The 25311-nt window shown below is 48.0% G+C and overlaps 1 pseudogene; it reads left to right on the top strand.

Annotated features, from left to right (window-relative positions):
• Window positions 1-510: 510 nt before the first annotated feature.
• Window positions 511-3254, top strand: LOC139042720 (GTP-binding nuclear protein Ran pseudogene; annotated as a pseudogene).
• Window positions 3255-25311: the final 22057 nt, after the last annotated feature.

Here is a 25311-nt window from a genome sequence, read left to right as displayed (position 1 = left end):
CGCATCCTCCCGCAGGCTAGCCTGGGTTTGTTCATAGGGAGGCGGCTGGGTTGCAAGCCCAAACAGAAAAACGCTCAAGGCTTCTTGAGATCGGCCTGGATAGGGACCACGTTTTATATTCGGTTGGTCAGAGCCGGTTCCAAGACCAGCCACTCTGCGTTGAAAAGGGGCGCAGGTACAGGGAGGGTAACAGTTGGGGCCATGTGTTTTCTTTAAAATTGTGGTATTATGGTAAAATACACATAACATAAAAATTACCATTTTATCCATCTTTAGGTGTACAGTTCACATTGCCATTAAATACATTCATTCACACTGCTATGCCACCGTCACCACCATCCCTTTCCAGAACTTTTCCTTCGAGACTTTTCTTATTAAATGCTACCTTCCATTCATTTAGCACTTTCACAGTTGGAACAGGACCATTTTTTTTCACTGCCCTAAGAGTCCTCTGTGCTCGCCCATTCACTCCTCCTCTCCCCAGCCCCCAGCCCCCAGCAACCGCTCACCTGTTTACTGTCTCCATAGTTTTGCCTTTTCCAGAATGTCATAGAGTGAATCATACAGTATGTAGCCTTTTCACATTGGCTTCTTTCACTTCATAATATGCTAAGGTTCCTCCATGTCTTTTCATGACTTGATAGCTCATTTCTTTTTAGCGCTGAATAATATTCCATTGTCTGGATGAACCACAGTTTATTTATCCATTCACCTGCTGAAAGACATCTTGGTTGCTTCTGAGTTTTGGTAACTACGAATAACCTGCTATAAACATCCATGTGCAGGTTTTTGTGTGGATGTAAGTCTTCAACTCCTTTGGGTAAATACCCAGGAGCACAATTGCTAGGTCGTATGATAAATCTGTATGTTTAATTTTTTAAGAAACTGCCAAACTGTCTTCCAAAGTGGCCGTACCATTTTGCATTCTCACTGGCAATGAAGGAGAGTTGCCGCTGTTCCACATCCTCGCCAGCATTAGATGTTGTCAACTCCGGAACTTTTCATCATCCCCAGCAGAAACTCTGTACCCGTTAAACAGTGACTGTCCCCTCCCCCTTCCCCAGCCCCTGGTGGCCTCTATTCTACTGTCTGTCTCTATGAATTCGACTATTCTAGATATCTCATATGAGTGGAATTGTGGCCATTTTTGCAAACAGGGTGTCCCCTACTTTTAAAAACAGGTAGGTTTATGGGGCTCCGAGTTCTTCATCATCCACTTCTTTTTTTTGAGGAAGATCAGCCCTGAGCTAACATCTGCCAATCCTCCTCTTTTTGCTGAGGAAGACTGGCCCTGAGCTAACATCCATGCCCATCTTCCTCTACTTTATATGTGGGATGCCTACCACAGCATGGCTTGCCAAGCGGTGCCCTGTCCACACCCGGGATCTGAACCGGCGAACCCTGGGCCGCCGAAGTGGAATGTGCGCACTTAACTGCTGCGCCTACCAGAGGAGAGGTGGGAGGGAAAGGGATGTGGAGAAAGGGAGAGAGAGGAAAAGCAGAATGAGGAGTGTGCAGTAAAGAATGACCCTTGCCCAAAGAAAGGTCTGCCCTTTGCCCCTAGCTCCTGGGAGGTGATCTCTAAACCCCTGGAATGTCTTGCCTGACAACAGTGTCTGTTTACCTGGGGGCCCTGCGCCACACCAGATAGCCAAACAATGTGATTTCTGGTGGGAGCTTTGGGTCACACAGTATCGGCTCAGCCTCCAGAGGGTGGGCAACCAGCCATGCCTATGTGACTGAGCCCCAGTAAGAACTCTGGACATCAAGGCTCGGGTGAGCTTTCTGGTTGGCGATACTCCATGGGTGTTGTCACATATAGGTGCTGGGAGGAGTTCATGACACCACTAGGAGAGGACAACTGGAAGCTCTGTGGTTGGACCTCTCTGGACTCTGCCCCGAGTCTCTTCCCTTGACTGATTTTAATTGGTATCCTTTCACTGTAATAAACTGTAACCATGAGTATAACAGCTTCAGGTAAGTTCTGTAAGTTCTGCAAATAATCAAACCTGAGGGTGGTCCTGGGGACCCCTGAACTCTGCAGTTGGTGTTGGAAGTGAGGGTGGTCTTGTAGATCGTTGCCTAGTTTTACAAGGGGGTGCACAGAAGGAGCTATCCTGTTAATAGTAAATGCAAGAATAATGGTCATAGCACCCTGGGTCAGATGGGGCACAGAGACGCGTTTGGGAAAAACTTCACGATGGCGGCCCAAGGAGAATCACAAGTTCAGTTCACACTTGTATTGGTTGCACTGGTATTGGAGAAACTACCTTCGTGAAACCTCATTTGGTGAACTGGAGAAGCATGTGGCCACAGTGAGTGTTGAGATCTCTGTCCTTGTGTTCCACACCAACAGAGGACCTGTTAAGTTCAATATAGGGATACAGCTGGTCAGGAGAAATTTGGTGGGCTGGAAGAGACGGCCATTATATCCAAACCCAGTGTGCCATTAGAATGTTTGATGTAACATGTGAGAGTTACTTACAAGAACATGCCTAACTGATATAGAGATCTGGTACAAGCGTGTGAAAACATCCCCATCACGTTGTTTGACAACAAAGTGAAAATTAACGACAGGAAATTTAAGGCAAAATCCATCACCTTCCATTGAAAGAAGAATCTTCAGTACTATGACATTTCTTGCTAAAAGTAAGTACAACTTTGAAAAGTTCGTCCTTTGGCTTGTTTTCAAACTACCTGGAGACCCTAACTTGGTGTTTGTCCCCATGCCTGCTCTTGCCCCCATGGACCCAGCTTGGGCAGGACAGCGTGAGGCTGGTGGGGCAGGGTCCCCGCAGTGCACCCTGACACATCATCCCCACATGTATCAGGTACCTCCATCCTTTTGTGGCTGATGGGCTGCTAATAATGCATGTGCCTTCTGCAAATTAGACCTGCATCTTTATTTTCAAGTGCCTGATAGGAAAAGATAGGTTTGGATTCAAAATCTATTCCCATTGCTACCAGAAATGTCAATGTGTCATCTGTCCACAAAAGGAAGAACTGCCAGCTTCTTTAAATATAATTCCAACTGTTGCGCAATTTTAAATGGATGATAAACAAAAATGTCACTTGCTTACCTGTGCTAACAAAGTTTCTCCTTGATGGTGACCATCAAGCATTCGAAGTGTTCATCATTACAAAGCCTAGATTAGGAATCGTGTGTGGCTTTTGCAAGCATAAATCCTCATATAAAAAGTTATGTTGATGAAAGTAAACTGTGGCAGATTGTTAAAGGCCACCAATCTCTCCCATGCTAGTATTCACTTTGCAATGTGTCCCTCCCCTTTGTTCCTCCCATCCAGAAATATCCACGGCGATATTCCTCTATCCCTCCCGCCCCAGAGTCTGGGCTGGCCTTGTGACTACTCGCTTTGGCCAACAGAAGAGGGCGGAAGTGACTTGGGACTCCCACTGTCAGGAAGCTTGAGGCCTTGATTCTCTTTGAAGGCTCTGGTTGTCACATAGGGAAGTCCATCTAGCCTTCTAGAGCATGAGAAGCCATGGAGGAGAGACCTGAGGGTCCTAGTCCACAGGCAGACACAGGACTGAGGCCTTCCCGGGCCTCCCAGCCCAGCTGACCCTCCCTCCTGAGTGAGTCCAGTCAAACAAGCAAAGGAAGTGCCCAGCCAACCACCACAGTCCTGAGAAAAAATGCACTATTGTTGTTTGGGGACACGAGGCCTTGAGACGGCTTGTTACACAGCAAAGGCTGACTAAAACACAAGCTCAACTTGACACTAAAAAGTGCAAGAGACAACAGGAGGGGGAAGTGGCTGGGGGTGGAGATGCAACAAACCCAGCCCCACCTTGACAGTTGCTGCAGCTGGGGGTTCATGATCTACTCCTCCATTTTCGTATATGTTTGAAATTTTCCATAGTAAAAGCTAAAAAATAAAAGCGAAGCTTGGAAAGATTTCACTAGGAAAATATATATACACACTTGCTATTTAACACCTTTTCTAATAGTTTGTATTTAATTTCTGTACATGATTGCATGATACACAGAATGAAATACATTCCTTTCCCACCAGACCCCATTTGGACCCTCCAAGTACTCTCCAGTTCACCGCTGAAGGTCACAGAGATATTATCTACATTTTCTGGGTGTGTCACGAGGTGAACAAGGATGAGGCCTGGTGAACAAGGCGAACAAGGTTGTGGGCCTGACCCCACCTCCAAAACCCACTGCAAAGGCTGCTCTCGCCCGCTCCCCCGCCGGGCGAGGCTCCAGCACTGCAGGAGCCCGGATCCCCAGGCCCAGGCGCGGGCTGGGAGGGGGCGACCGGGAAGTGCAGCCTCGCGGGCAGCCAGTTCGCCCCGCTCCTTTCCCAGCCTCCTGCCGCCTGGGCTCGCCTGCCCGACGGCGCGGGCTGTGGCCTCGGGGTGGGGGTGGGGGTGCTGGGAGGGGCCGGAAAAGGCGGGCCAGCCTCGATTACGAACCGTTCCAAGTCATCCGGGGCGGGGCCAGAAGCTTCTCTCGGATCGATCGGGCCATCCTTCGATCCCCGCGTCCCTCCTTGCGAGGGGACGGGTGGCAGGCGCGCCGCCCTGGGGCTCACGGTCGCACTGGGGCGCCCAGGCTTTGGGGAGCGGAGACCCCCTGCCCCTCGGAGTCACATTCTCCGGGAGCCCCGGCACCCCTGGGCTCCCGTCCTCGACTACTGTAAGCCCCGCACCGTGGGATCCGAGGAGCCCGCGGCAGCCCCGAAGTGAAGGGGCGCACACGGGTGGCCGGTGGCGGCGGCCGGCGCGGTCCCCAGGAGGGCGCCAGGCGGGGTGGGGGTGGGGTGAGGGTGGGGAGGCGCGGCGAGCGCCCCCGAGGCCGTCTAGAACCCGAGTCTCAACCTCCTTGTTGATACTGTCCCCGCTTCCAAAGACTTTTAGAATGACTGATGCGGGTCCTCCGGCCTCGAAGCCACCCTCCCAGTAAGCCCTCTTTCCTTCCAAGGACGCCCAGCACCCGCAGGGGGAGCAGGGAGGGAGGGGTGAGCGGGGGGAGGGAGGGAGAGGAATGACTCGCATTGGCCCCGCGCGTCCGCAGCGGAAGATGCTGCCACCCGGGCCCGGCCCCCTCCCCCGGGCCCGGCGTTCCTGCTCCCCACGCCAGGGCAAGGCTGCAGACAAGTGAGCACACAGAACAGGGGAGCAGAACATAAACAAGGTTATTCTATTACTTCCTTTTTATTTTTTTGCACACGAATTAATAAACTACTGCATCCGGGGGGAAAAAGCAGAATCCAAACATCCTCTCGGTTGCCATTTAGTTATATAAGAAGGACGCATTCAGGATGGTTGGCAGTAATAATTCCTCCAACGCCACGCTCCAAATCAGAGCCCCTGCTCCGGCCTTGAGTCCAAAGGGACAGCGGCGCCAGCACAGCACAGAAAGTGGGGCAGAGTTCTGCCGGCTAAGGTTCCTGCTCCTGGGGGCGCAACTGCCCCATGTCACAGAACTAGGCCCAGCTGAAAGGCACCAGCCCCACACACCTCCTCGTAGGCCCCCCTCCCACACACGCGCACGCACAGACACATTCGCTTCCTTGCAGGGATGGGTTCCAGCAGCTTCCTTTGTGCCACGGTCCCACCTCCAGCCCCCATGGCCAGAGTTGCTGGAGCAGGGAGCTGACATCTGCCCCAAGATACTGGGCCACCAGAGTCCCCTTGCCCAGGAATTTAGAATTGGAATGGAGAAAAAGAAAGTGTCTGCGCAGAGGGAGAGACCATTCTGTGTAAATAGGGGAGCAGTGGGAGGCTGCGGCCCCCAGGAGGCGGAGGGAGCACCCTAGGGTAGGAGGCTGAGGGAGGAAGACAGAGGGAATCAAGAGATGCTGGCATAGATGGGGCAGGCCGCACGAACTCCGCCTCAGCCTGTGCTCCCTGCCGCCTTCCAGGCCTGTCTGAGGTCCACTGCAGCATCCTCCCATCTTCCATAACAATAATTCCCGTCTTGTGGTTCACCAGGCACCTATGACCAAGAAACTGAGGTTCAGTGAGCTTGAAACTTCTGTTACTTGCACTCAGTGGAGTTTGAAATAACATGTCCTCAAATCAAAGCTTTCTCATTTTACTTTTTTTCAAAAATAGCTTTTACGTGTTAGAGCAGTTTTCGGTTCATAGCAAGATCGAGAGGAAGGTACAGAGATTTCCCATATCCCCCCTGCCCTAATACATGCACAGCCTCCCCCGTTATCAACATCCCCCACCAGAGTGGCGCATTTGTTACCACGGATGAACCTCCACCGACACATCGTCATCACCCAGAGTCCGTAGTTCAACCTGGGCTTCACTCTCAGGGTCGGCCACTCTGTGGGATTGGACAAATATATAATGACATGTATCTCTCATGACAGGATCAAAAATAGTTTCGTTGTCCCAAAAATCCTCTGTGCTCTGCCTCTTCACCACCCCACCCCAGCAGCCACTGCTCCTTTGACCGTCTCCACAGTTTCGTCTTTTCTAGAATGCCATGTAGTTGGAGCTATACAGTATGCAGCCTTTCAGATTGGCCTCTTTCACTTTGTAACTCGCTTTGCTTTCATGGGCAACGTTTCCTGCTTACCTTTTTCCAACCCTTCTCTTATTTAGTGTGCACCATATATAATACCTTCCAATTGTGGGAAACAGCTTATTTCAGGCCTGCAAATAAATTGGAATCAAATGTTTTTCCTTTGGGAAAAGGGAAAATAACACTGAATACTGGAAACTAGAAATCGCAGCATTTCTAGTTTCAGCCACAGTCCATCCTGTCTAGGTCATTCTCTGACATCATCTTCCAGAGCAGGGATGTTACAAACCCAGGACACATGCTCAGCATAGCGGCTGCTCTGCCCAGGGATGGGCATGACCCCGAGGCCTGGCCTCCAGGAACCGTCCCGAGGGCTCCTCTGTGCAGCCCGGCAGCAGCGCGGTCCCATTTGCAGTGAGAAGAGCCCCGCAATGCTCCGCATGGAGGCAAAGCCATGACCCTGTTCCGGGGCGCCTGGAAAGACTCATCACGCCATCTTCCTCTGGAGGTCGGGAGCACCATGCTGCCGACAGGGGCTTCCTCCTGAGTCCCCACACGTCTCTGCAGCATTCTCCCATCAACCATGATAAGAACAACGACAAGAGCAGCTGACATTTGCTGACTGCTAATTGTATGCCCGGCACCTTGCCAAGCACTTGATATGGATTTATTTAATCCTCACAACCTTATGAGGTAGATACTAGGAGTATGCCCCAGTTTGTAATTGAGGAAGCTGAGGCACAGAAAAGTTAAGTTACATGCTCAAGGTCACACAGCTTGCAAGTGGCCTAACAAGGATTTGAGTCCAGACTGTATTTCCCGACTGTTAAGCCCTGGACTGTGATGGGAAGATATTAGTTATATATGGCTGTGTGATTACTCCGAAATGTAGCAGCTTAAAACAACGGGCAGGTATTATGGCACATGATTTCTGAGGGGGAGGACCCTGGGCGCTCGGGCTCAGGGGTCTGTGGGGAGGGCTGCAGTCAGGCTGTGGGCCAGGGCTGCGCTCTGCCAAGACTTGCCTGGGCCCGGAGGATCTGCCGCTGAGCTCACTCATGCGGCTGTTGGCAGGAGGCCTCAGTTCCTTGCCTGGGCCTCTCCACAGGCCTACTCTGGGGACACTTGCCCCAGTGTGAGTGACGAGGGGGGAAGAGAGATTGAGAGATGAGCCACTCTGCCTTTTATGACGTAGTCTCCCGATAGCATGTCACTTCTGTCTTCCATTAAGTCCAGCCCACCCCAGCAGGAGGGGATTACAGACAGGTGTGGCCCAGGAAGCAGAGACCCCTGGAGGCCATCTTGGAGGCTGGGTACCGCAGGTGTGAAGAGAAGCTAAACAGAGACGGAGCTTGCCCTCAGAACAACCTTAAACCTGCTCTAGAGGTGACAGCAAAAAGCTACCTAGCCCTGTGCAAGTGTTGGTCACCACACCACAAGCCCTTGCCCTGTGTCTGACACAGTTCACCAGGCACTAAGACTCATCTAGAACATGAGTTCTGTGAGGACAGGTTCTATGTCTTAGATGCCAAATGGCGGTCAGGCTTCCATGAATATTTTTAATTGACTGACACTAAAGAAGTAAAAGATGCACTCACTGCTCTTAGAAAGTTAACCCGGTTTTAAAAAATCTGAATTACATTCATTTGCATACTTTTTGTGGTAAAATACAAATAACACAAAATTTACCACTTGAACCATTTTTAAGTGTACCGTTTAGTGTAATCAAGTACAGTCACATTGTTGTGCAACCATCATCACCATCCATCTCTAGAAGTTTTTGATCACCCCAGATTGAAACTCTGTGCCCCTTAAACACTGACTCCCCACGCCCCTCCTCCTCGTAGCCCCTGGCAACCACCTACTTTCTGTCTCTATGAGTTTGGCAACTCTAGGTATCTGATACAAGCGGGACCATACGATATTTGTCCTTCTGTGTCTGGCTTATTTTACTTAGCGTAATGTCTTCAAGGTTCATCCGTGTTGTAGCATGTGTCAGAATTTCATTCCTTTTTAAGGCTGAATAATATTCCATTGTATGTATATACCACATTTTATCTATTCATCCATGAGTGGACATTTGGGTTGCTGCCACGTTTTGGCTATTGTGAATAATGCTGCTATGAACATGGGTGTGCAAATCCCTGTTTGAGCCCTCGTTTTCAGTTCTTTTGAGTGTATACCCAGAAGTGGAATTGCTGGATCATCTAGTAATTCTATGTTTAATTATTTTTTTTTTCAGGAAGATTAGCCCTGAGCTAACTGCCGCCAATCCTCCTCTTTTTGCTGAGGAAGACTGGCCCTGAGCGAACATCCATGCCCATCTTCCTCTACTTTATACATGGGATGCCTACCACAGCATGGCTTGCCAAGCGGTGCCATGTCCACACCCGGGATCCGAACCGCTGCCAAGAAGCGGAACGTGTGCACTTAACCACTGTGCCACCGGGCTGGCCCTAATTTTTTTTTATGTTTAGTTTTTGAGGAACCACCATACTGTTTTCCTAACAACCTAGTTGTAGCAATAATAAATGCTACCAGGTTTTGGATCCTTGTGCTAGGCCCTTTGCACACTTTACCTCAAACCAACACTGCCAGGTAATGTTATCCTCACTTTTCAACAGATGAGCTAATTTGCTCAATATCACACAATTAGTTGGGAGATATACAACATGGGTTGATCACTTAGCAAGGCAAGTGGCTACAAGTCCAGTTTAATGAAACACAATTTCAGTCCAAAAAACTTGAGGCCACAGAGTGTAGTTATCTATGGAAAGTTCCTGAACGTAAGTGGTGAACCAAATTTTGCAGATGTTCCACGATCAGGCGTACAGTGGGGATCTAGGAAGCACTTGACAGCAGAAGAGGCCGCAACCCCGCCTCAAACCCCAGGGGTCTGTGTGCGAATCTCTTCTCTGGGCTTGCCAGGGCCTCCAGACAGCACGCCTATTTGCCAGAGACTTTTTGAGCACCGTCGGCCCAAGTGGCAGAGCAGCTGTACTGAAGCCTTGACTGTCGCAGAGCCGTCTCTTGCTCTGCATCCCCTCAGAACTGGCTGCCTCTGGGTTATTTGGCAATTGGGTCAGAGCAGCTGGCTCGAATGGGGTGTGTGTTGCCCCTAAAATCCAAAATGACACCAAACAGTGTGCCTTTTTCTTGACAGTAGGTGGTACAATGTGCTACAACTTGTTTCACTTTGGAAGTGACATCCCACTTCCTTGAGGTGGTAGTGAAACCAGGGGCCAACTTGCTTTAGCTATGCTCAGTTAGCTGTCTGTTTGCAAAGTAGTTAGATAGTGCACTACTAAGACCACCCTATGGAGACTGTAGGGGAGGAAGACTTTTCCTCTGCCTAATGTGGGTTCGTCTGGCTGGAGAACAAATTAAATTCACAGGAGACAGAATAGCAGAAGAAAATTAAACAAAGCTTTATGAGGACCATGGCCTGGGGCCTTTCTTCCCGAAGGAAGAAAGGGCACCGAAGAAATGGGGTGCACAGAGTGGTTATATACCCCCAAACGGGGTGTTTCACATGTGATTGAAACGTCCCTCCCACAGTAGTCACAAGATTGCCCTGTTGGCACAGCACTTGATGGACACAGCAGGTAGTGGGTCTGCTATCTCAGAGGGCATAGCAGGAGGCAAGTCTATTGTCTTGAGCTGGGTGGTCACAGGTGAGCGCAGCAATCAGTTCCTAGCCTAAGGAAAGATGCTTAATCCAGAAGGAAATGCCAACGTTGGGAGGGGGAGGGAAGTCAGTTACAGGAGGTTACCAGACAAGCACAATAAACAAATGCAGATTTAAGTCCTTGCCTTCCCTGTTGATTAACAGTTTCTAGAGACAAGGGCATCTCCCCTTCTTCCTGGTACAGAGGGAGATATCTTTACAGATGGAGAGTTCCTTTACAATGTAAATATCTCTTACAAAGGGTAAGTAAATTCTTTCCAGTTGTTTTCCTGTCTGCAAAGGAACCAGCCTCAAATAATCATCATGCCAAAGAGACATATCTTGGGGTGGCCAATTCCAGGTCCCCACAAGAACATCTCTGACACTTGGGTCACCATGGTAATGGGTGCTTAATTTTCTCAGGAACTGAGAGTTGACTCTGTGTCCAGTTCAGGCTGGTTAAGACCATCGACTCATCAACTGGCCCTGAGAGGATGACCGATAGGTGACCTTTTGATGTCAGGGAGCTGAAAACTCCACCCTCAGATCATGGTAACTCTGCCATCTTGTGAACATGCAGCCTATGAAGAGCCATGAAGCTGGATTACACTTGTGCAGATCATCAACTGCCTCACTTCTCCTCACCTCCAATCATCTATTCCTACACTTCAGACCGCCCTGCCCCCTTATCCCATAAATATCCCTAATCCGCATTTTTCGGGGAGGCGGATTTGAGATTGGTTCTCCTGTCTCCTCACTTGACTGCCTGTGATTAAACCCTTTCTCTTTCAATCTTGTCGTCTTAGTGATTGGTATAATCATGTGGTGGGCAAAATGAACCTGGTTCAGGGGCCGCCCGTTGGCGCAACAGTTAACTGCGCACGTTCCATTTCAGCAGCCCGGGGGTTGCTGGTTCAGATCCCGGGTGCGGACATGGCACCACTTGGCAAAAGCCATGCTGTGGTAGGCGTCCCACGTATAAAGTAGAGGAAGACAGGCACAGATGTTAGCTCAGGGCCAGTTTGCCTCAGCAAAAAGAGGAGGATTGGCAGCGGATGTTAGCTCAGGGCTAATCTTCCTGAAAAAAAAAAAATGAACCTGGTTCAGTAACAGTAGGAATTTCTGTAAGTGAATAGTAAATCAAATTTTCAAGAAGTGATGAGAAAGGAGAGGGAAGGGAGAGAATGGCATTCTTGGCAGAGTAAGGGCAGCAGAGACACGGTGACGCAGACAAGTAAATTACAAATGATTTACCAAGTGGATGCATGAAGAGAGAGCAAAGAAGCTCATGGGAAAGAGGCCGGAGATAGAAGAGAAGACGGAGAGAGAGGTGGCAGAACAGGACTAAGTGAGCTTTAGTATATGCGTTCTGTGTGACCCAGCAAGTCCCCTCCTGGACGTGCGTATTGAGGGTCTCCAGACCACCCCCAGGTTCGATGACTCCCTGGGAGGGCTCACAGGACTCAGCATATAATTGTCTTCACAGCTAAGATTGATCACAGTGAAAGGACGCAAAGCACGATCAGCACAGGGAGGAGGAGCATGGGGTGAGGTCAAGGGGAGACCAGGCACAAGTTTCCAAGAGTCTTCTCCCTGTGGGGTCACACAGGACATGCCTCCTTCCCCCAGCAATGAGTTGTGACAACACGTGTGAAATGTTGTCCACCAGGGAAGCTCATTAGAAACTCAGCGCCCAGGATTTTTGTTGGGGGCTGGTCACATAGTCACCCTCTGCCTGTCAGGTACCCAAATTCCAGACTCCCAGAAGAAAAGCAGGTGTTCAGCATAGACCTCAATGTTTGCAAACATCTAGGCACGATGAGCCACCCTCATCAGCTGGAATGGTGGGAGCTCTCCTGAAATCCAAGTTCCCAGACACCAGCCAAGGGCCAACTTTGCAAGCAGGCCTTTCTAAGGATAAGCAGTCAGGCCTGCCGTGTTAACCCCTTTTTGTACAACGTGTATCCCACGGGACTGCTCACAGGTCTGAAGCCGGGTTCCTGAACGTTACTATAAATATTCAATAAGAACATGATTACCCTTCAGCCTTGCTCCCAACACAGACGCAGATGAAAAGACGATGGATGAAAAGCTCCTTGGCAGGGATTCCCAGGTAATCTGGGCATCCGTCACCCAGGACGTGGTTCGGTATCGTGGGGGCACATCCTGGAATATCACACAGCAATTAGAAGCAGGGCATTATATGTACAGGTAGTAACAGGAATGGATCTGAAAAACCTAGTGCTCAGTGAAAAAAGGTGAAAAACAGGAGCAAATATATAACCCAATACCATTAATGTAGATTTAAAATTTATACATACGGGTGCCATTTATCTAAATTTCAGAAACAGAAAACCTAATCTGTGCTGTTGTAAATCCAGATACAAATTACCCTTGGAGAGGTAATGATTTAAAGGAAGCGTGAGGCACTTCTGGAGTGTTGGGCATGTTCTTTTGCTTGAGCTGGAAGCTGGTTACGCAGGTGTGTTCACTTTGTGAAAGTCTATCCAGCTGTGCACTTATGATGTGTGCATTTTTCCGTATGTATGTTACACAGCTATACAAATTACATTAAAACAAAAACTAGGGGCCAGCCCCGTGGGTGAATGGTTAAGTTCGCGCGCTCCGCTGCAGCGGCCCCGGGTTTCGTTCGTTCGAATCCTGCGTGTGGACATGGCACAGCTCATCAGGCCATGCTGAGGCGGTGTCCCAAATGCCACAACTAGAAGGACCCACAACTAAAAATACACAACTATGTACCAGGGGGCTTTGGGAGAAAAAGGAAAAATAAAAATCTTTAAAACAAAAACTATATTCACAGGAAAACAGGAATACCCATTTTGCAAGAGAATAAGTGAAGGAAAAGATATACACTAAAATGATTGTCTGTGGGGGGAGGGGAGCGGGAGTGGGGATTGGAAATAAAATGAAATAAACACACGTGAGCGTCCGCACATGTACACACACAACAGGCCTTCTGTGGATCAATGTTGTTACTATGCACAAACAGAGGAGTGTTATTAATTTGACCCTCTGCACCTGAGATTGTTACCACACAAAGTTGGGGTTTTCTTGCCTGATGTACATTAAAAAAGCCAATTATTTTGGTATCAGCCTTTGGGAAAAGCCATGTAGCTTTATTTTGCGAGATGGATCTGCAAGGAGACGGGGGCATGTACCCTCAGATCTGTCTCCCCGATCCAGAGTTTGGGGCACAATTTACGGGATGAAGTGTGGCGATAGATGATTGGAGGTAAGGAGATTGGAGGTAAGAAGTGAGGTAATTGATGATCTGCGCAAGCGTGGTCAAGCTTCATGCCTCTTCACAGGACATGTGTTCACAAAATGGTGGCCTATGATCCGAGGGTGGAGTTTTCAGCTCCTTGACGTCAAAAAGGTCACTTATCGAGCATTTGTGCAGGCCCAGTTGATGGGTTGGTGGTCTCAACCAGCCTGAACTGGACAAGGGGGTCTTGGTTTCTGAAAGACAACTCTTATTTGCTCTGTTGATAAGATGGGGTCACTTGAACTGGTCCTGGAGGGCTCGCAGTTACAAGGTTGAAAACAAAAAGAATGATGCAAAAAAGCTCTACTTCTGGTCTCGCCATTCAGAGGACCCACTGTAGAACTTAACTTCTTCGCCGTGTTTATGAGTCTGTCTCCATCTACCCAGTTTCCTCAGGGATTAGTGACCCCCACCCCCACACTCTCCCCAACCGGGAAGAGCTCTGGGGTTACCTAGCAGTGCTGAGATCCCAGAGGGCCCGCCAGCCTAGCTCCAGAACTGCTCTGGTCCACGCTAATCCTGCTGAGTGACTCAGCGAGGAAGAAAGAAGCACTCTAATCAAATCCCCGGAAAGAATTAAAAGAGCTTTGCGAGTTCTCACCCTTGAGCTGCATCCGAAACCCCTGGAGGGCTTATTAAAACCCAAAGTGCTGGGCCCCACCCCCAGAGTTTCTGATTCAATAGGTCTCGGCTGAGGCCAGATAATTTGCATTTCTAACAAGTTCTAGGTGCTGCTGCTGCTGGTGGTCCTGGAAGCTCACCTTGAGGACCACTGATGCTACAAAGGAAGAGGAGGAGAAGTATAGCTACCAGCCATTTCTGATTAGCAAGCTTTCCTTCCCCGGGGCTACCCCAGGTTCCAGAACAAACCTCAGCCCAGCTGCTATCTAACCGGGTGGTACGGCATGAGGAGTGGAGCGAGTCCCACAGACAATGGAGGAAGCTTTGCGAAGGGGAGGTATGTGGGCTTGGAGACATCAACAGGCAACTTCTGCAAGCAGCCCCACCCTCCATCCTGCGCAAGAGGTGATGGTCTGAGCTTTCAGAGAAGTCTGGGCCACAGCCAAGTTCACTAGAGTGGTAGTCTGAGGGAAATGTGGGTGCACATCCAAGAAGGGGGTTCCCTCGGTAATTACGTGATGGCCCTACTCAAAGGAAGAACATGTTACAGACGGGAGTGGGCAGTGGGGAGCCTAGCCCGGGGCTCCCTAACCTTTTCACATACCAAAAATGATAATATTTGCATTATTCATTTGAGAGTGCCTATAAGAGGCTTGGTAAAAGAAAATATTACATTTTCTTTATAGCATAAAATTATGGTAATAAAAAAGGACTGGTGATGATATAAAACATTGACTTTATATAAAATTCAAATAAAATTACCATAAAACGTACAACCATCAGTTCTTGGGGCAGGCCTGTGGCCCATTCCCAGCACCTAGAGAGCCATGGCATTCGGGCTGGCAAGAGCGCTCCAGAGCCCACCAGCCCACACAGCAGGAATCTGGCAGTGTCCCACCTGCTGGGGGTGAGACAAGCCGGCTGAGAAGTCCCCGTGTGGTGGTGTATTGGTTAGCTATGGCTGTGTAACAAAACTTAGCTTAAAACAACAATGAGCACTTATTATCTGACAAGAGATTCTCACATATTGATGTATATGGGGTAGCTATTCTTCTTCAAAACTGATTCAGCTTGAATAGAGAAGTCTGACTTATGGCCTATCGCACATACATAGAACATCTGCTTTAACCATTAAAGTAAGAATGCACTCTCTTAAGATAAGATTGCATGCTTCCCTCCTAGGCAATGCCCTATTCGTACTCCTGAAGTTCCCTTTCCAGGACATCAGGGTCATGTTGATCTGTTAATTTGCAGCTGAATACCTTTTTGAAACTCTGATGAAAATGTATCCTGGGCATGTTTAATGGATGTTCTTTGTTCTAAAAAGATGTAAGACTTACTGAAAACCATATATGTCCAGAACGCTTTCTTCCTTTGTGGATACTGCCTTCCCGGATTGTAATCCTCACCCTGGCTCAAGTAAAACTCACTTTTCTCTCTTATCTAGAGAAGGGTTATTGGTTATTTTGCCTTGACATATCTTACAATGTCTGTAGGTCAGGAGTCTGGCAGTGGCTCTCAGGGTGCTTCTGACTTGGGGTCTCTCACAAGGTTGCAGTAAAGCTTGGGCTGCAGTCTCTGGGGACTTGACTGGGGCTGGCGTATCCACTTCCAAGATGGCTGACGCATGTGGCTGGCTGTTGGCAGAGGCCCCAGTTCTTCACCACATGGGCCTCTCCATAAGACTGTGAGAGTGTCCTCATAGCATGGCAGTTGGCTCTCCCCAGAATGAGTGATCCAAGAGAGAGTGAGGCAAAAGCTGCTGTGTTCCTTATGGCCTAACCTCAGAAGCCATGCACTGTCACTTCCACAGTATCCCATCGCCTATACAGGCCAGCCCTATTCATTGTGACAGGGGTGTACACAAGAGAGTGAACACCAAGGGATGGGGATCATTGGGGCCATCTTTGAGGCTCCTGCCACGGGTGGACAGCTAAGGCTCTGCACTCATACTCTGGCCTGCGTGTACTATTCCTCCGGGCTATTCTCTTTCCTAAACTCTGATTTTGTGCTTGCTTTACCAGTTAGGATTAGATGTGGCTGGTAAAACAGAAAACCAATAAGTGACTTAAACAAGATAGAAGTTGATTTCTCTTGCATTCAAAAGAAGTCCAGAGACAAGCAGACCAAGGCTGATATGGTGGCTCCACAGGCATCTGGGACCCAGGTTCCTTCTATCTTTCTACTCCTTCATCCTTAGGGCATGACTTCCACCCCTCAGATCACAAAACTGTTGCTGGAATTGTGTCATCACAGCGACATTCTAGGCAGGAGGTAGGGGAAGGGGAAGGGACAAAAGACCTTTCCTAGAAACCTCACCCATCAGCTTCCACTTACATCCCAATGGTCATCCTTGGATGCAAGGGAGGCTGGGAATGTCTTTCTCTATGTGGCACATTGCTACCCCCAATAATATCAGAGTACTGTTGGTAAAGGGGAAGGGAGAAAGGGCGCTGGGTAGGCACGTCTGCCACTTTAGCTAAGCAAGCTTCCCACAAGACAATTTGGCCTCCACGTTTCCTTTGTTCAGAACAGGAGGGCTCTTAATGGGGAACATGGATGTTTCTGGTCCATGTAAACTTACGTTCAGCGTAAAGGAACATGTCCTTCTTTAAGTCAATATAGTGGCACCCAGACTACATAGCAGATTCGGAGCCTTAGGATATTCAAAGACAGTGCTTGGCTTGATGGTGGGGGTCTTGCAATCTTTTTCAGGCTGGCAGTCCTGGGGACTGGAGTCCAGCCCCTCACTGTGCCACCCAGCCAGCTCTCTTGTGTCTAGCCACCTTCCCAGGGCACTGCCACGGAGCAGAGCACCCTGACTGCTCACAAGATTGCCGACCTCTATCCCTCCATCTGTCCTTGGGATTCTCTGCCCCCTTGTGCCCACTCCGAGGGACGCTCCTCCTTCCCTGCTCCTCCCTTGTCACTTAGCAGGACCTCTTCTGTCAGCCTAGGCTTTTCCTAAAGACTGGAAAGAGGACTTGCCTTGGGCAGCTCAGCTTTCCTCCCTTTAAAGCTCCTGAGGCAAGGAACTACGCAGGCCTGGCTAGGCCTCCCCAGAGGACGTATCAAATAATAGTTCAGTACATTATCCTGCTTTGAGTGACAGGGTGAGATCAACCCGGTGTCAACGCAAATAACCAGTAACCATTCTAGACATAGAAGAGATAAGGTGAATGTCACTGGAGCCAGGCTGAGGATTGTAACCCGGGAGAGCAGCCTTCACAAAGGAAGAAAGCGCTCTGGAGAAGCGTGATTTTCACTACAGTTTCATGCCTTTTTAGAACAAAGGACATGCATTAAACATGCCCAGACTGCATATTCATAAAGGTTTCAAAGAGATCTTCAGTTGCAGATTAGCAGGTCGCCATGACCCTGATGTCTGGGAAAGGAAACTTATCTTCAGGAGTCCTGGTACTGGCCTGTAGGAAAGGAAGCGTGCATCCTTATCTTCAGAGAGAGCATTCTTTCACCTTGAGATAATGTCCAGTGCATTCTTTACTTCAATGCTTACAGCAGATGCACAATGTATGCTTGACAGCCCATTAATCAGGCTTCTTTAGTTCAAACTCAGTCAGGTTGAATCCAGAATAGCTAGCCCATATCCCTCAATATGTGAACATTTCTTATCACTGGGAGTGCCACGGAGCTTAAACTTTATTCTGCAGGCATGGGAAGCTACTGGAGTTTTCTCGAGAAGGAAAGTGACGTGACCAGATGTACATTTGAGAAAAATGATTCTGGAGGCAGCAGGAAGACTGGACCGGAGTGGGGAAACGTGAAAGCAAGGAGTGGGGAGGTGCCTGCCAGATTCTCACGGGGAAACGATGAGGCAGTCGAGATGATATCTTCACAGGGATTTTCGTTATAGAATTGACAGAATGTAGGGACATCGGAAGTGGGAGACGTTGACACAAAATAACCAACCGCCATCCTATAGATAAGAGAGAGAAGGTGAATTTTACTTGAGCCAGAGTGAGGATTATAACCCAGGAAGGCAGTATCCACAAAGGAAGAAAGTGTTCCAGAGGAACATGGTTTCAGTACAGTCTTCGATCTTTTTAGAACAAAGAACATACATTAAACACTCTCAGGATACATATTCATCAGAGTTTCAAAGAGGTATTCAGTTGCAAATTAGCAGGTCAACAATACCCTGTGTTGGCAAAGGGACTAATATGGACATTACCAATAGGGTGTTACTAATAGGGCATTAGCGATAAGGCATAGGAGGGGAAGTATGCATTCTTGTCTTAAGAGAGTGTATTCTTGGGGCTGGCCCCGTGGCCGAGTGGTTAAGTTCGCGCGCTCCGCTGCAGGCGGCCCAGTGTTTCGTTGGTTCGAATCCTGGGCGCGGACATGGCACTGCTCATCAAGCCACTCTGAGGCAGCGTCCCACATGCCACAACTAGAAGGACCCACAACAAAGAATATACAACTATGTACTGGGGGGCTTTGGGGAGAAAAAGGGGAAAAAAATAAAATCTTAAAAAAACAAAAGAGAGTGTATTCTTTAATGGTTAAAACAGATGTACAATGTATGTTTAATAGGCCACAAGTCAGGCTTCTTCTTCTCCTTTTTTTTGGTGAGGAATATTAGCCCTGAGTTAACATCTGTGCCAATCTTCCTCTATTTTGTATGTGGGATGCTTCCACAGCATGGCTTGATGAGCGGTGTGTAGGTCTGCACCCAGGATCCGAACCTGTGAACCCCAGGCCACTGAAGCAGAGCACGTGAACTTAATCACTACGCCACCGGGCCAGCCCCCTGTAAGTCAGGCTTCTCCCATTCAAGTTGAATCAGAAGTTACCCCATATACCTCAATATGTGAAAATCTCTTGTCGGAGATATAAAGAGAAGAGAGTAAAAAGTGAGCCTACATTTCCACCTTCAGTGGCTGGAGAATGATTTCTAGCATTTATTGAGCACTTCTCAGATACCTGACACTGTTCTAAGCACTTTATGTGCACTAATTTTTTTTTTTTTTGAGGAAGATTAGCCCTGAGCTAACTGCTGCTAGTCCTCCTCTTTTTGCTGAGGAAGACTGGCCCTGAGCTAACATCCATGCCCATCTTCCTCTACTTTATATGTGGGACGCCTACCACAGTATGGCTTGCTGAGCGGTGCCATGTCCACAACCAGGATTTGAACCGGCGAACCCCCGGCTGCCTAAGTGGAACATGTGCACTTAACCGCTGCGCCACCCGGCCGGCCCCAGCACTAATTCATTTAATCCTCCTTCAGTGAGTCTAATTATTACCACCATTCTCATTTTACAGATAAGGAAACTGAGGCTCCAACATGTTAACTTGCCCAAGGACACATAACTCGTAAGTGGAGGAGCTGGGACACAAATTCAGGCAATTTAGCTTCAGACACTGTGCCCTTAAGCATTAGGCTCTACCATAGCGTGTGACAGTCCTAGAGATGTCGTTCATGATGTCTGCCAATTCTCAGCACCTTCTGAGTGAGACTGTCCCACCCGCAGCCCCTGGAAGGTTTTTTAGTGGACACCTGACTCCACTCTACTCCCTTGGCAAAAGCTGATTGGACCAGAGTGAGCACGTGACCTGAGACAAGTAAATTCACAGGCTGAATGGCATCCTGTGAGGTGGCCTGCAAGAGAAGATGAGCCCGGACAGATTTCCTCTCACTGGGGATTGAGACTAGGACACACTGGGGGACTCATCAGTTAACTAAGGGAGCAGAAGCTAAAAGGTCACGATGTGGGTGGGCCACGAGTAAGCAGAGGTTATGAGGGAACAGAAGGGATGACCGAGTAAGCAGAGGACGTGGTCGTCAGGGAGAGAACACAGCGGATCCCCAGGAGCAGGGGAGCAGCCGTGAGATGGTGGCCTGGAGGTGTCTCAGGCTCTGGGTACTCAGCCTCCTTTCTGCCTCTTGCGGCCTAATGAGGCCTTGAGGCCTAGCTCCCTAATTGCCCCACATGGAACCTACAGGTGACCTCACTGAGGAGTAACTGTCTCCTATAACCTAAAAGGTCCCAGTTAGACTGGAGATGTTGTCAGCAGAGACAGGCACAACAGGAAGAGGAGGAGCTGAGGAAGCGGCTGTCCAGAGGGGGCTTTGAAAAACTCTGACATATTTCTGGAAATCTAGAAGGCCACTTTAAATGGGTGAACTATATGATATGTAAATTATCTTAATAAAGTTGCTTAAAAAGAAGAAATGCTGGGGCTGGCCCCGTGGCCGAGTGGTTAAGTTCATGTGCTCCGCTGCAGGCAGCCCAGTGTTTCGTTGGTTCGAATCCTGGGCGTGGACATGGCACTGCTCATCAAACCACGCTGAGGCAGTGTCATACCACAACTAGAAAGACCCACAACCAAGAATATACAACTATGTACTGGGGGACTTTGGGGAGAAGAAGGAAAAAATAAAATCTTAAAAAAAAAGGAAATGCTTCACCACTTCATACTTTACACTGAATTTTCTGATTTTAAAAAACGTGCCCATTTGGTGTTGTAGAGGATGTAGAGAAAAGGGAACCCTCACACACTGCTGGTGGGAGTGCAAACTGGTGCAGCCACTGCGGAAAACAGTATAGAGATTTCTCAAAAAATTAACAATAGAAATATCATACAATCCAGCTATCCCACTACTGGGTATTTACCCAGAGAACTTGAAATCAACAATACAAAGAGATATATGCACCCCAATGTTCACTGCAGCATTATTCACAGTAGCCAAGATGTGGAAGCAACCCAAGTGCCCATCAACAGATGATTGGATAAAGAAGATGTCGTGTATATAAATATATACAGCCATAAAAAATGCAAAATTGTCCCATTTGCAACAACATGGATGGACCTTGAGGGTATTATGTTAAGCAAAATAAGCCAGACAGAGAAAGACAAATACCTCATGATTTCACTCGGATGTAGAAGATAAACACACACATGGATAAGAAGAACAGATTAGTGGTTACCAGAGGGGAGGAGGTGGGGGGAGGGCGAAGGGGGTAGAGGGCACATATGTAAGGTGATGGATAAAAACCAGACACTTAGGGGGCCGGCCCGGTGGCGCAGCGGTTAAGTTCGCACGTTCCGCTTCTCGGCGGCCCCGGGTTCGCTGGTTCGGATCCCGGGGACATGGCACCGCTTGGCAGCCATGCTGTGGTAGGCGTCCCACATATAAACTAGAGGAAGATGGGCACGGATGTTAGCTCAGAGCCAGGCTTCCTCAGCAAAAAGAGGAGGACTGGCAGTAGTTAGCTGAGGGCTAATCTTCCTCCAAAAAAACAAAAACAAAAACAAAAAAAAACAAAAAACCAGACACTTAGTAGCGAACACGATGCAGTCTATACAGAAACTGATACAAAATAACGCACACTTCAAATGCACACAATGTTATAAGCCAATATGACCTTAACAAAATAACTTTTTAAAAATGTGCTCATTCAGGGGTTGGTCCCATGGCACGGTGATTGAGTTTGGCACACTCCATTTCAGCAGCCTGGATTCACGGGTTCAGATCCTGGGCATGGACCTACACCACACATCAGCCATGCTGTGGCAGCGACCCCCATATAAAGTGGAGGAAGACTGGCACAGATGTTAGCTCAGGGCTAATCTTCCTCAGGGAAAAAAAAGTGCTCATTTGGAAAAATATTAATCAAGATTAAATAATTATTTAAGCCAAATATTGATGTTGCTAGCCACTAAAATTCACTGAAATTTATTAAATTGTTGATGGTTGGCTTAATGAAATTCTTTCTTTTTTTTTTTTAAAGATTTTTTTTTCCTTTTTCTCCCCAAAGCCCCCCGGTACATAGTTGAATATTCTTCGTTGTGGGTCCTTCTAGTTGTGGCATGTGGGATGCTGCCTCAGCGTGGTTTGATGAGCAGTACCATGTCCGCGCCCAGGATTCGAACCAATGAAACACTGGGCCGCCTGCAGCAGAGCATGTGAACTTAACCACTCGGGCCACGGGGCCAGCCCCAATGAAATTATTTCTAAGGTCAAAATTAAATTCGCTCCTATGAAAGTAGACCATTATCTTTCCCCATGCACAAAAATAGACTCAAAATGGACCAAAGACTTGAAGGTAAGACCTGAAACCATAAAACTTCTGGAAGAGAATATAGGGAGTACATTCTTTGATATCAGACTTAAAAGGATCTTTTCGAATACCATGTCTACTTAGACAAGGGAAATAAAAGAAAAAATAAACAAGTGGGACTTCATCAGACTAAAGAGCTTCTGGAAGGCAAAGGAAACCAAGATCAAAATGAAAAAACAACCCACCAACTGGGAGAAAATATTTGCAAATCATATATCTGATAAGGGGTCAATCTCCATAATATATAAAGAGCTCACACAAATGAACTACCAAAAAACAAACAACTCAATCAAAAAGTGGGTAGAAGACATGAACAGACATTTTTCCAAAGAAGATATACAGATGGCCAACAGGCACATGAAAAGATGCTCAACATCACTAATCATCAGGGAAATGCAAACCAAAACTACACTTAGATACCATCTTACACCCATTAGAATGGCTATAATCACCAAGACAAATAACAACAAATGTTGGAGAGGTTGTGGAGAAAAGGGAACCTTCATCCACTGCTGGTGGGAATGCAAACTGGTTCAGCCACTGTGGAAAACAGTATGGAGATTTCTCAAAAAATTAAAAATAGAAATACCATATGACCCAGCTATCTCACTACTAGGTATTTACCCAAAGAACCTGAAATCAACAATTCAAAGAGACTTATGCACCCCTATGTTCATTGCAGCATTACTCACAATAGCCAAGACGTGGAAGCAACCCAAGTGCCCATCAACTGATGACTGGATAAAGAAGATGTGGTATATATACACAATGGAATACTACTCAGCCATAAAAAAGACAAAATTGTCCCATTTGAAACCACATGGATGAAGTTTGAGGGCATCATGTTAAGCAAAATAAGCCAGACAGAGAAAGACAAACACCAGATGATTTCACTCATATGTGGAATATAAACAAACTTACTGACAAAGAGAATAAATTAGTGGTTACAGGGGGAAGGGAGGTGGAGGGTGGGCACAAGGGGTGAAGGGGCATACTTACATGGTGTATGACAAACAATAATGTACAACTGAAATCCCACTGTTATAAGCTGTTACGACCACAATAAAAATAAATAAAAAAATATTAAATTCTCTCCTCAAATAGGATGTAAAAATATGGTTGTACAGCACATGGAATTTTCAATAGACTCTCAGCATAAAAAGAAATTAGAAGAAGCAATCATGGCAAAATGTTAACATTTGATGAAGCTAGGTGCTGGGTACATGGGTATTTGTTATATTATTTTCTCAACATTTCAAACACTGAAAATATTTCATGACAAAAATTTAAAAGAAAACAGAGTGCCACTACACACCAATTAGAATGGCTAAAATTAGACTGACAATACCAAGTGCTGACAAGGATATGGAGCAACTGGATCACTCATACACTGCTGACAGGAATGTCAAATGTTACAGCAACTCTGGAAAATGATTTAGCACTTCTTTATCAATTTAAAGAGAGAATCACCATATGACTTGCCCATTTTATTCTTAGATATTTACCCAAGAGAAATGAAAACATATGTCCACCCAAATACTTGTATACAAAGGCTCCTGGCAGCTTTATTCATGATAGCTTAAAAAAAATTGGAAGTAGCACAAAATCCATCAACAGTTAAACGGATAGACAAATTGTGGTATAACCACATGATGGAATACTACTCATCAATAAAAAGGGATGAGCTATTGACACACGCAACAACACGGACGAATCTCCAAAAACAGGCCAAGTGAGAAAAACAAGACACAAAAAGGTACTTACTGTATGATTCCATTTGTATGGAAGTCTAGAAAGACAAATTTAATGTAGAATGACAGAAAGCAGATCCGTGGCTGCCTGGGGATGGGGGTGGCAGGAGGAGTTTGGGAAGGAACAGGATGGAACTTTTCAGGGTAATGAAACCTATACCTTGATTGTGATGGTGGTTACACGTGTGTGTACATTCGTCAAAACTCATCCAAATGTGCACTTAAAGTTGGTTCATTTGCTTGTAGATAAAGTATACTTTAATACAATTGGTTTTTTAAAAAGAATACGGAATGCATGGAAGGTGTCCAGGAGACTTGTGTTTGAGCCATGTATCAGCTTGTAGTGGCTCTGGGGCAAGAAGGAGACGAGAGACATGGCATGGCCTCGGACAGAGGCTGCACTAAGGTCACAATTCGGGGTTTTAGTTTTTCAAGGACAGATCACATGTACAGCCTGTGAGGATCAAGTCTGGCGCAGGAGAGAGAAAACAGAGGAGAGACTAGGGAAGTCGTGAAGGGCCTCAGAGATGGCTACCCAGAAGGACGGGTTCAAGGGCACAGGTGCTGGGCCAGCTTTGGGAAGGTGCACGCCACTCAGCCAGTCTCTGCATCAGGAAGGACCTGATAGGCATGGAGACACCCAGGAGCTGAGAGTTCCCCAGGCCTGGGTGGAGGAGGGCCCAGTCACGTGTCGGCCTGCGCTGGGGGAGCCTGCGGCCGGCCGGGGAGAAGCACGAGGCTCGGAACCTGCCGTTAGGAGGAGCAGGAGCACGGAGCCGCCTTGTTCACGTCCAAGGATTCGCAGAAATAAAGCTGAAGCTCATTACTCAGTAATGAAGCCAGTCAGTGTGTTTATGGATTTTACCCTGGCAACCTGGGAGCAAAGCGGAGGAACGAACATTTCAAACGCCAGTTCCCTCCAGCCCCCTGGACCGCGCTGGCTTCTCCCTCCGACAGGTCTCCAGCGGGTGGGGAGGCTGGAGCGCAGCCCCGGTGCCCGCGTCCCAGGGCCTCTGCTTGGGTGTCTCTCAGCTGCTGTGCACTTGGCCCCCTCAGACCCCTGGCCAGGCCCCGGGTTGGCGGAGGGGGGGGGGGGGGCGGGGCGGAGGGTATATTCACTCTGCTGACTGCCAGCCACCAAGTCCCCTCTGCTCAAGGAGGAGAATCGCCAGAAGTTGCAGCGGGTCAGCTTCCTCTGGGGCCCTAACCTTTTGTCTGGCGCCACACCCCCCCCCCCACCCCGCTTCTCACTCGTCCCCTGGGGTGTGAGCGAAAGCAGACCCCTTCCCTCCTCCACAGTAGGAAAACCCTCCTCTTCTGAGGTGACTTTCAGCCGGAGCACAGGCACTTTTCATGTAATCCATCACATTGCATCCTCTGCTGGAGTTTTTTCA

Source organism: Equus asinus, chromosome X, assembly GCF_041296235.1.
Source record: "Equus asinus isolate D_3611 breed Donkey chromosome X, EquAss-T2T_v2, whole genome shotgun sequence".
NCBI classification, from domain to species: domain Eukaryota; kingdom Metazoa; phylum Chordata; class Mammalia; order Perissodactyla; family Equidae; genus Equus; species Equus asinus.
Note: the sequence above shows the minus strand (reverse complement) of the source record. Positions and strands in the feature narration are given on the sequence as shown.